This window comes from Saimiri boliviensis, chromosome X (genome assembly GCF_048565385.1).
Source record: "Saimiri boliviensis isolate mSaiBol1 chromosome X, mSaiBol1.pri, whole genome shotgun sequence".
NCBI lineage: Eukaryota > Metazoa > Chordata > Mammalia > Primates > Cebidae > Saimiri > Saimiri boliviensis.
In genome coordinates, this window is record NC_133470.1 from 116,257,671 (window position 1) to 116,268,759 (window position 11,089).

Here is an 11,089-nt window from a genome sequence, read left to right on the forward strand (position 1 = left end):
AGCTACTGGGAGATGATAGTAGGGTAGTAGGACAGGTTTTTTTTTTTTTTTTTTTTCTTTTTTTCTGATCTCCTGAATTGCAAGGCAAAGTAGGTTAGATATGAGCTAGCAAGTACTGGGAAAAAGAGGGGTGGGGGTCCCGGGAAGGCCCAGGATAGGGCTGTGTTACCATCTGCCTGTTTATTTTCCTATATCCAATGAAGTCTTTGCAAACAGTTCTTCCTCTCCACCTCATTTCCTGTATTCTGAGAACTATCATGTGGATGACAAACCATAACCTCCTTACAGTTCCTTAACCTCAACTCCAGACAGTGACCTTTACCTTTCCTGCACTTTAGCCACAAACTCCCATACCACAGCCTGGATGTCATCCACACCGCCTCTGAAATCCAGTACTCTGCTCTCTGACCACAGCCTATCCTTGCTAGTCTCATGCGCTTACTTCCTCTAAACCTGTTTTATTTTGTTTTTAGATTTGAAGGAGGATTATTTGATTAACAGTAATAATGAAAAATAGTAGTAAGAATAGCAACAATAATACTAGCTGCCTTTTATTGAGTACTTACTATGTGTTGGAAACCATGGAAAGCACTTTTCAGGTATTAATCTAAACAACACAGTATCCTATGAGACAGGATTAACTGTGACCATCCTTGTTTTAGAAATGAGTACTCTGAGGCTCAGAGAGTTTAAGTTTCTCAAGATCTCATAGCCAATAAGTGATAAAGCCAAAAATCTGAGTCTAAAACCTGAGCTCTTAACTACGCTGAACTGCCTCTATGAATTTAAAAAATACACATTATTCAGAACAGATTATAATTTCATTTTGAAAAATCAAGAAAAGTGCAAAGTCAAGACACTTGCATAGAGGACGCCCTGTAGCAAACATGTGGTTACCTGTCTACATATTTTCTGAAATACTTGTCTTTAGATACTTATCCTAAACCATTTCAACATCTGGTTGAAATTATGCATGTTGCTTCATCTATAGGGCTGTAAAGCGTCATTAGCACCAAGCAAGCATATGCTCTTCATTCTGTTTTATTCTTTCATGTTGAAATAGTTATTAAAATAACATGAATGTTAGTATTTAGTTTCTCTTATTTTCTTTATTAACTTGTATTTTAACAGCAAATACAGCATTTTAATGTTAGTATGAAGAGCCATGTTGACATTTTGGAGAGTCTTACTCTATTTTTGGTTTTGTTTTTGCAAATAAGCCATGACAAAACATTAAAATGTTGCAAAATGTTCTCACTCTAATAGTGACATTTGGAAATGTCACTTTATTGTTTAAGATAAATTGAAAAGCTTTTTAGAAAACTAGCTTGCCTGGGCCATTTTCAGTTCCTTGTCACTCTGCCCATGTCTCCTTGGTCTCTGATTTGTAAGTTTCTTCATGGTGTCTCGTCATTTTAATTTGCATTTCCCTAATGACAGATGGTGTTGAACATCTTGTTTTTCTTTTTCTTTTTTAACTGTGGTTAAAAAAACACTTAAAGTGTACCATCTTAACCATTTTTAATTGTGCACTTCAACAGTGTTAAGTATATTTGCATTGTTGTGATACAGATTTCTAGAACTTTTTCATGTCATAAATCTGAAGCTCTATATCCATTAAGTAACAACTGTCCTTTTCTCTCTCCCCACAACCTCTGGTAACCACCATTCTACTTTGTGTTTTTATGAGTTCGACTACTTTAGATATCTCATGTAAGTGGAATCATATAGCATTTATCTTTTTGTGACTGGCTTATTTCATTTAGCATAATGTCCTCAATGTTAAATCATGTTGTATGTGACAAGGATGCCTTCCTTTCTTTTTCTTTTTCTTTTTCTTTTTTTTGAGTCGGAGTTCCGCTCTTGTTACCCAGGCTGGAGTGCAATGGCGTGATCTCGGCTCACCGCAACCTCCGCCTCCTGGGTTCAGGCAATTCTCCTGCCTCAGCCTCCTGAGTAGCTGGGATTACAGGCACGCGCCACCATGCCCAGCTAATTTTTCATACTTTTAGTAGAGACGGGGTTTCACCATGTTGACCAGGATGGTCTCAATTTCTTGACCTCGTGATCCACCCACCTCCGCCTCCCAAAGTGCTGGGATTACAGGCGTGAGCCACCGCGCCCGGCCGAATGCCTTCCTTTCTAAGGCTGAGTAATATGTGCTTGTATATATATACATTTTGTTTATCCATTCATCCGTCAGTGGACATTTGGGTTGCTTCTACCTCTTGATACTGTGGAATAGTGGCACTATGAACATGAGTGTGCAAATATCTCTGAGACCCTGCTTTCAATTCTGATACATACCCAGAAATGAAATTGCTGGTAGTTCTATTTTTAATTTTTTGAGGGGCTCCCATACATACTGTTTTCCACAGCACTTGTACCATTTTGCAATCTTTTTCTTTTGTTTGTTTTTGAGACAGAGTCTCACTCTGTCACCCAGGCTGGAGTGCAGTGGTGCAGTCTCAGCTCCCTGTAACCTCCACCTCCTAGGCTCAAGCAATTCTCTCACCTCAGCCTCCCAAGTAGCTGGGATTACTGGTGTGTGCCACCAGGCCCAGCTAATTTTTGTATTCTTAGTAGAGACGGAGTTTCACCATGTTGGCCAGGCTGGTCTCAAACTCCTGACTTCAAGTGACCTACCCACCTCAGCCTCCCAAAGTGCTGGGATTACAGGCATGAACTACCATGCCCCGCCTCATTTTACAGTCTTATCAACAATACACAAAGGTTCTGATTTCTGCACATCCTCACCAACACTTTTTTTTTTTTTTTAATAGTAACCATCCTAATGGATGTGAGGTAATGTCTCATTGTAGATTTTTTGTTTTTTGCATTTCTCTAATGATTAGTGATGTTGATCATCTTTTCATACTTGCTGGCCATTTGTATATCATCTTCAGAGAAACGTCTTTGCAAGTTCTTTTGACCATTTTAAATTTGGATTATTTGACTTTTTTGTTAATTATGTATTTTATTATTATTTTTTGAGACAGAGTCTTGCTCTGTCACCCAGGCTGAAGTGCAGTGGTGTGATCTCGGCTCACTGCAACCTCTGCCTCCCAGGTTCAAGCGATTCTCCTGCCTCAGCCTCCCGAGTAGGTGGGACTACAGGTGTGTGCCACCACTCCTGACTAATTTTTGTATTTTTAGTAGAGACTGGGTTTTACCATGTTGGCCAGGCTGGTCTCGAACTCTTGACCTCAAGTGATCCACCACCTCGGCCTCCCAAAGTGCTGGGATTACAGGCATGAGCCACTGCTCCCGGGCCTCCAGTGTAAATTTTAGAATTGGCTTGTTGGTATCTTCAGTATTCTTTCTGGGATTTTGATTGGGATCGTATAAAATCTAAAAATCACATCAGGGAGAATCGACATCTTAACAATATTATATTGGCCAGGCGTGGTGGCTCATACCTGTAATCCTAGCACTTTGGAAGGATGAGGCAGACAAGTCACCTGAGGTCGGGAGTTTGAGACCAGCCTGACCAACATGGAGAAACTCCATCTCTACTAAAAATACAAAATTAACCAGGTGTGGTGACGCATTCCTGTAATCCCAGCTACTCAAGAGGCTGAAGCAGGAGGATCGCTTGAACTCGGGAAGGGGAGGTTGCTGTGAGGTGCAGTGAGGTGAGCTGAGATCGCACCATTGCACTACAGCCTGGCAACAAGTGAAACTCCATCTCAGAAAATAAATGAGCAGACAAACAAACCCTAAAAAACCAGTATCTTCCAACCCATAAGCAAAATGTATCTTTCCATTTATTCAGATCTTTGATTTTTTCATCAGTGTTTTACTGTTTTTTGTGTATAGATCCTGCAGATATTTTGTTTAAATTTATACCTAAGTACTTCATTTTTTGAGTGCTATTGTAAACCTTACCTTCTTTTAAAACTGTAACATCTGTCCTACAAACTCTCAATTTAGAATCAGCCCTACAATATACTTTGTTTGATGTCTTACCCAAATAGTTGAGTGTTCATGTCTTGTCAGTGAGTGGATATTTGGCACCGTGAATTTATGGTTCCAATGTCAGGTGGGTTCTCACCACAGCTAGTCAATCCTTCTGTATGTTTTGGGTCAACAACTTTCCTGTTTCCCTAAGAAACAGTGTACAGCTGCTTTCTTCCAGCCTCTCCTTGAGAGCTCTCTCTTGGCAGATGATTAGAGAGGTATCTCCAAAGCACCAACAACTTAAGGGCATACTTGGTTGCGTCTGCCTCCATCTTTTTCTCTTTCAAATCTCAGAGGAAAAGGAAACCCTCTTCCTACTTAAGGCAAATCTACTACCTTTTAGTCATTTAACTAGTATACATTGATCTATTATATGCCAGATATTGCACTAGGAGCTGGGGGCATAGTAGCAAACAAAGCAGCTCACGTTCTGAGGGCAGGGTTGACAGATGAGCAAGTGAACAAGAAAATTATCAGTGAAAATAGTGTGATATGATAGAGAGTGATGAGTAATCAGGGATGGGCTCTGAGGAGGGGACACTTGAGCCATATAAGACCTGAAGGATCTGAATGAGCCAGCCATATAAGGATCAGGGGAAAGCATTCCAGGCGATGATGGCATTAGAAAGGACAAAGGCCCTACAGAGGGAATAAGTTTACGTGTTGGAGGAACAGAAAGAAGGCCAGTGTGACAAGGTTGTAGGGAGTAAGAGAGCAAGCAGGCGGAAGGAGGTGAGGTCAGAGGAGTAAACAGAAACCAGGTCATGTAGGTCCTTGCAGGCATGAGTAAGTATTTTGGATCTTAAAAATACAGTGAGAAGTTACTGATTGAACTGTTAAGCAGAGCAGTAACGTGATATAAGGTATGGTTGGTTGTTTTTTTTTTTTGAGATAGGGTCTCTGTTGCCCAGGCTGGAGTGCAGTGGCACTATGATGGTTCACTGCAGCTCCAACTTCCTGGGCTCAAGCAGTCCTCCTACCTCAGCCTCCCAAGTAGTAGCTGTGACTACAGGTGTGTGTCTCCACACCTGGCTAATTTTTTCTATTTTTTGTAGAAAGAATTTATTTTCTTTTCCTTCCTTTCCCTTTCCCCTTTTCTTTTCTTTTCTTTCTCCCCAGTATGTTGCCCTGGCTGGTCTCGAACTCCTGGGCTCAAGTGATCCTCCCACCATGGCCTCTCAAAGTGCTGGATTACAGATGTATGCCACCATGCCTTTATGTTTTAAAGTCATTCTAGGCTGGGTGTGGTGGCCCACGCCTGTAATCCCAGCACTTTGGGAAGCTGAGGCAGAACAATCACTTGAGGTCAGGAGTTCAAGACCAGCCTAGGCAACATGGTGACACACCACCTCTACTAAAAATACAAAAATTGGCTGGCTGTGGTGGCACACACCTGCAGTCCAGCTCCTCCAAGGCTGAGGCATGAGAATTGCTTGAACTGGGGAGGCAGAGGCTGCGGTGAGCCGAGATTGTGCCACTGCACTCCAGCCTGGGCAACAGAGCAAGGCTCTGTGTCAAAAAAAGAAAATTAAAGTCAGTCTAGTTGATACATGGAGAGTGGCTTGTTGGGGGACGAGAAGTGAAGCAGAGAGACCAATTAGGAGACCATGGCAGTAGTCCAGGTGAGAGGTGAGACTGGTTGGAACAGGGTAGTAAAAGAAGAACTGGAGAAAATGAATGGGTTTGAGATGTGTTTTGGAGGTTTTGTTATCAGGACTAGCTGATCGTTTTGGTGTGGGAAGTGAAGGGAAGAGGGGAATCAAGGATAACTCCTCAATTGTGGCTAGAATAACTGGGCAAATTGAAGTGCCATTTACTAAGATGGGGAAGAACAGCTTTCAAGAGAAAGCCAAGCACCATTTTGAACATGTTATGTTTGAAATGCCTATTGATTATCCAAGTGGAGCTGTCAGGTAGGCAGTGGGATATGTAGTCAGCTCAACTGGGAAGGTTTAGCTAGAAATATAAATTTGAGAGTTGTCAGTATATAGATGTTACTTAAAGCCATGAGACAGAATAAAATTGCCAAAGATGTAAGTACAGATAGCCAAAGGAAGAAATCCAAGGATTGAGTCCTGAGGCATCATTTAATGGTCAAGAGAGGAGTGGCTACTAAGACTGGATGAAGACAGAGTAAAACTGAGAGCGAAGAGGCGAGTGTTTTACATGACTCAAGGTCCAGTTAAGAAAACAAAACAGGACTTCCGTTTCCAGTTACTGAGGCATGAGGATCCAGTGTTCCAACCCAGTGGGAAATGGGGCCTTTGGCTGAATGGGAGACCCGTGCCATGTTTGAGAAGATTGCAAAATTCATCAGGGAGAATCTTCAGCTGCTGGTGGACCAGCCCGATGGCACCTACTGTGTTCTCACTGCACAATGACCAGTGTATTATGTGAGTGAGAAGATGGTGAAGCTGGCCACCAGTGTCTCCGGGGATAGGCCCGTGTCACTGAGGACCTGCTTTGGAAAATTCACTAAGACCCACACGTTTCGGTTACACATCACAGGCCTGGATTAACTTGCACCTTATGCCAAGTATAAAGTATGGATAAAGCCAGGTACAGAGCAGTCCTTCCTGTATGGGAACCATGTGTTGAAATCTGGTCTGGGTTGAATCACCGAAAATACTTCTCAGTACCGGGGAGTGGTGGTGTACTCCAGGGCAGCCATCCCTTTGGGTTTTGGGGTGGCAGCAAAATCTACACAAGACTGCAGAAAAGTGACCCCATGGCAGTTGTGGAATTTCATCAAGCAGACATTGGGATGTACGTGTGGCATGAAGAGACACTGACTTAAAGTCGTTGCAAGGACAGGCGGCTATGTGGAAGGGCCGAGCTTTGTTTCCTGTGTTTGTGTAGATTCTACCTTCATGTTGCATTTTGTCAACACTCTGACCTCTCCAGGGACTTCTTAGTTTACTGTACTCTCTGTCACTAACAAGTGCAGGCTGGATTCTTATTATATACAGAGATTAGCTTAAAAATGGGGTTTCAGATCTTTCTGTTTGTGACAAACTAGAATATTCTTTCATATTTGAATCAGAGGGCTTCTTGTTCTAAGAAATAGGTTCAAAATCATTGGAACTAGGAGCAAGAATTGTTATCTGTGATAACACTTTGTTTTCTAAACTCATAAGAACACACGGATTTTCTTTTTCATTAATATGAAAGATAGACATTGCTATCAGAATAGTAGCCACGTGTAGTTTTACAAATGAAATCTGGCTAAAATAAGAGCAATTTATTCAGCTATTTTTCTGTACAGTAAGTGCTGTGTGGTACGGAAGAAAAATGGGTTCAAACCCCAGTTCCGGCCAGGCATGGTGGCTCACTCCTGTAATCCCAGCACTTTGGGAGGCTGAGGTGGGCAGATCATGAGGTCAGGAGTTCGAGATCATCCTGGCTAATACAATGGAACCCTGTCTCTACTAAAAATACAAAAATTAACTGGATGTGGTGACATGTGCCTGTAGTCCCAGCTACTCAGGAGGCTGAGGCAGGAGAATCGCTTGAACCCAGGAGGCGGAGGTTGCAGTGAGCCGAGATCGTGCCATTGTACTCCAGCCTGAGTGACCGAGCAAGACTCTGTCTCAAAAAAAAAAAAAACCAAAAAACAAAAAACAGTCTGCTAACTACCAGCTATATGGCCTTGAATGAGTCATTCGGCTTTAATAAGGTTCATTTTCTTCTGTTTAAAAAGACATAAAACTTGCTGGGTGTGGTGGCTCACACCTGTAATCCCAGCACTTTGGGAGGCTGAGGTGAACAGATCACCTGAAGGAATTCGAGACCAGCCTGACCAACGTGGAGAAACCCCGTCTGTACTAAAAATACAAAATTAGCTGGGCATAGTGGCACATGCCTGTAATCCCAGCTACTTGGGAGGGAGAATCACTTGAATCCAAGAGGCAGAGGTTGCAGTAAGCCAAGATTGCACCATTGCACTCGAGACTGGGCAAAAAGAGCAAAACTCTGTCTCAAAATAAATGAATAAATAAATAAGACACAAAACTTAAAAAACAGCTTTGGCCATCTGAGAATTAGAAATCATGATTGTAGGCTGCGCACGGTGGCTCATGCCTGTGATCCCAGCACTTTGGGAGGCCAAGGTGGGCAGATCCCTTGAGGTCATGAGTTTGAGGCCAGGCTGGCCAACATAGTGAAACTCCGCCTCTACTAAAAATACAAAAATATTGGGCAGGTTTAGTGGCACACACCTATAGTCCTAATTACTTGGGAGGCTGAGGCAGGAGAATGGCTTGAACCCGGGAGGCAGAGGTTGCAATGAGCTGAGATCCGTGCCATCACACTCCAGCCTGGGCGACAAAGCGAGACTCCATCTTAAAAAAATAAATAAATAAATAAAAAATCATGATTGTAAAGCATCTAGTGCAGTGCCTGGGAAATGATAGTTGTGGAATAAATGGTAAGAATTATTTTTATATTATGTATTCCTGTTTTTAAATGTAGAGTTTTATGAGTATAATTTGATTATATTATCTTCTTTTTTACAAGCTGTTTTCTCAGTCTTTTTCTTGGATGGGATAATCCTAGGCTGGAATTTTTTTTCATCACTATGATTTTATAAAACAATTTTTTCTACGAACCTTTACTTACTTGACTGGATTATACTAAAAGCACTAATCGGAGACTGTGACATAAAAATTCAGTCTCTTTGACCTTCCCCGGGCCTCCCAAGGTTATTTTAAGATCATTAGAATATTTCTTTAATAACATTTTATAGACAAAAAATTTAAAGACTACCTGTATTGCAAAACTAAACTATTTTTTAATGAATATACTGCTTGAATTCCAAAGATGAATTCTTTAAGAATACATTAGCCTACTTAAAAAAAAAAAAAAAACCAAAAAAAAAAAACAACAGAAAACATTCAGAATTGTAAACAATTTAACATGAGGAACTGATACTCAGGTGATAGAAGTGATAGAAGACCTTAGAATTCCAGGAAGGGATGATGAATTGATCCAGAGATTTAGCAACAGCAGGAAGCTGCTTCACCTCTAGGGGTAGAGGGACAAAAGCAGAAGGTGGTATCACCCAAGTCTGGGATCAAGGACCACCCAGCAGAAGCGGGAACGCCAACCCACCAGGAGCTTGGTTCATGGAGGGAGTGACTATCCAGTGGGAACCACAGAGGACATACAATCCGTGCTGGAGATGACACTTAAAACAGAAAGGGAGGAAACACCCTGGCTTCTCTCCTCTTGCTCTCCAATCTTCTGCCAAAGATTCCCATCCATAGGTGAAACCTATCAGGAAGTCAGGAGGGAAAGGAGCCTGGGAAATGTAGTTGTCCACTGCACACAGCAGCGCGGAAGAGGGGAATGAAGTCGGGCGCGGTGGCTCACACCTGTAATCCCAGCACTTTGGGAGGCCAAGGCAGGCGAATCACCTGGAGTCAGGAGTTTGAGACCAGCCTGGCTAACACGGTGAAACCCCATCTCTACTAAAAATATAAAAATTAGCCGGGCATGGTGGTGCACACCTGTAGTCCCAGCTACTCGGGAGGGTGAGGAAGGAGAATCACTTGTACGTGGGAGGAGGAGGTTGCGGTGAGCTGAGATTGTGCCATTTCACTCCAGCCTGGGTGACAGAGTGAGACTCCATCTCAAAAAACAAACAAACAAAAACTCTGATTATTGTGCTTCTGCACCAGATCCCATTCCCTCCTGCCTACTCAAGTATATTGCTTCAGTTATTTTCTCTCTCCTGCATTATCAGTTTTTACTTCTATCTTGGATTTTTCCTTATCAGCATTCAAATATGCTGTTATTTCTTCCATCTTTAAAATACTGTTAATCTTACTTTCCCTCCAAATGCCACCCCATTTCTCTAATCTTTCATAGCAAAACTCCAAAAACAAAACAAAACAAAACAAAACACACCTATATTCACTGCCTCCAATTTCTCTTCTCTCATTCTGTCTTGAACTCAGTCCTGCTAGGCTTTTGCTTATGCCACTCCATTCAAACTGCTTGTGAAAGTCACCAATGGCCTCCCCATTGCTAAATGCTGTGGTCATTTCCGAGTCCTCATCTTGTCTGTGGTATTTGGCAGATGATTATTTCCTCCTCCTTAAAATACAGGCTGGTCATTTGTCTGTTTGCTCTCAGACCCATTCCCCTCTTCTTGAACTCACAGACATGAGCCACTGTGCACAGTGCAGTAATAGGATTTATAGAAACTCAGAGTCACAGGATCTTCATCACTCAAGTTTAGAAAAGTTGAAAGACCTTAAATGTCATACCCTCTAACCTTCTGTGTAGGAATTTCCTGTGTAACCTCCTAGACACATATTCGTTCAGCCTTTGCTTTAAAGTCTCCAGGGATGGTAAACTTAGACTTTCCCAAAACAGTCATTTTCATTTTAAGACAGATACCATTAATTTTTCCTTTAGAAAACAACCAGATGGAATCAGCGCTGCTCTCTCTATGTCTCTCTTCTTCTTCTTCTTCTTTTTTTTTTTTTTTGACACTGTCTCCCAGTCTGGAGTGTGGTGGTGTGATCTCAGCTCACTGCAACCTCTGCCTCCCAGACTCAAGCTTAATTCTCATGTCTCAGCCTCCTGAGTAGCTGAAATTACAGATGTGTGGCACCACACCCAGCGAATTTTTGCATTTTTAGTAGAGATGGGGTTTCACCATTTTGGCCAGACTGGTCTCAAACTCCTGACCTCAAGTGATCCACCCACCTTGGCCTCCCAAAGTGCTGGGATTACAGGCATGAGCCACTGAGCCCGGCTCCCCAATTCTTTATATCAAAATAGGATAACTGGGCCAGGCACAGTGGCTTGTGCCTATAATCCCAGCACTTTGGGAGGCCGAAGTGGGTGGATCACTTGAGGTCAGGAGTTTGAGACCAGCCTGGCCAACATGGTGAAACCCCGTCTCTACTAAAAATACAAAAATTAGCCAGGCGTGGTGGCACGCAGCTGTAATCCCAGCTACTCAGGAGGCTGAGGCAGGAGAACCGCTCAGACCCGGGAGGTGGAGGTTACAGTGAGCCAGGATCATGCCACTGCACTCCAGCCTGGGCGACAGGGCAAAACTCCGTCTCAAAAAAAAAAAAAAAAAGTGGGTTCCTATTATGGCTGGGCATAGTGGCTC

The 11,089-nt window shown here is 42.5% G+C and overlaps 1 pseudogene; it reads left to right on the forward strand.

The window, feature by feature from the left end:
* Positions 1-14: 14 nt before the first annotated feature.
* Positions 15-10,584, forward strand: LOC141582882 (60S ribosome subunit biogenesis protein NIP7 homolog pseudogene; annotated as a pseudogene).
* The last annotated feature ends 505 nt before the right edge of the window (positions 10,585-11,089 follow it).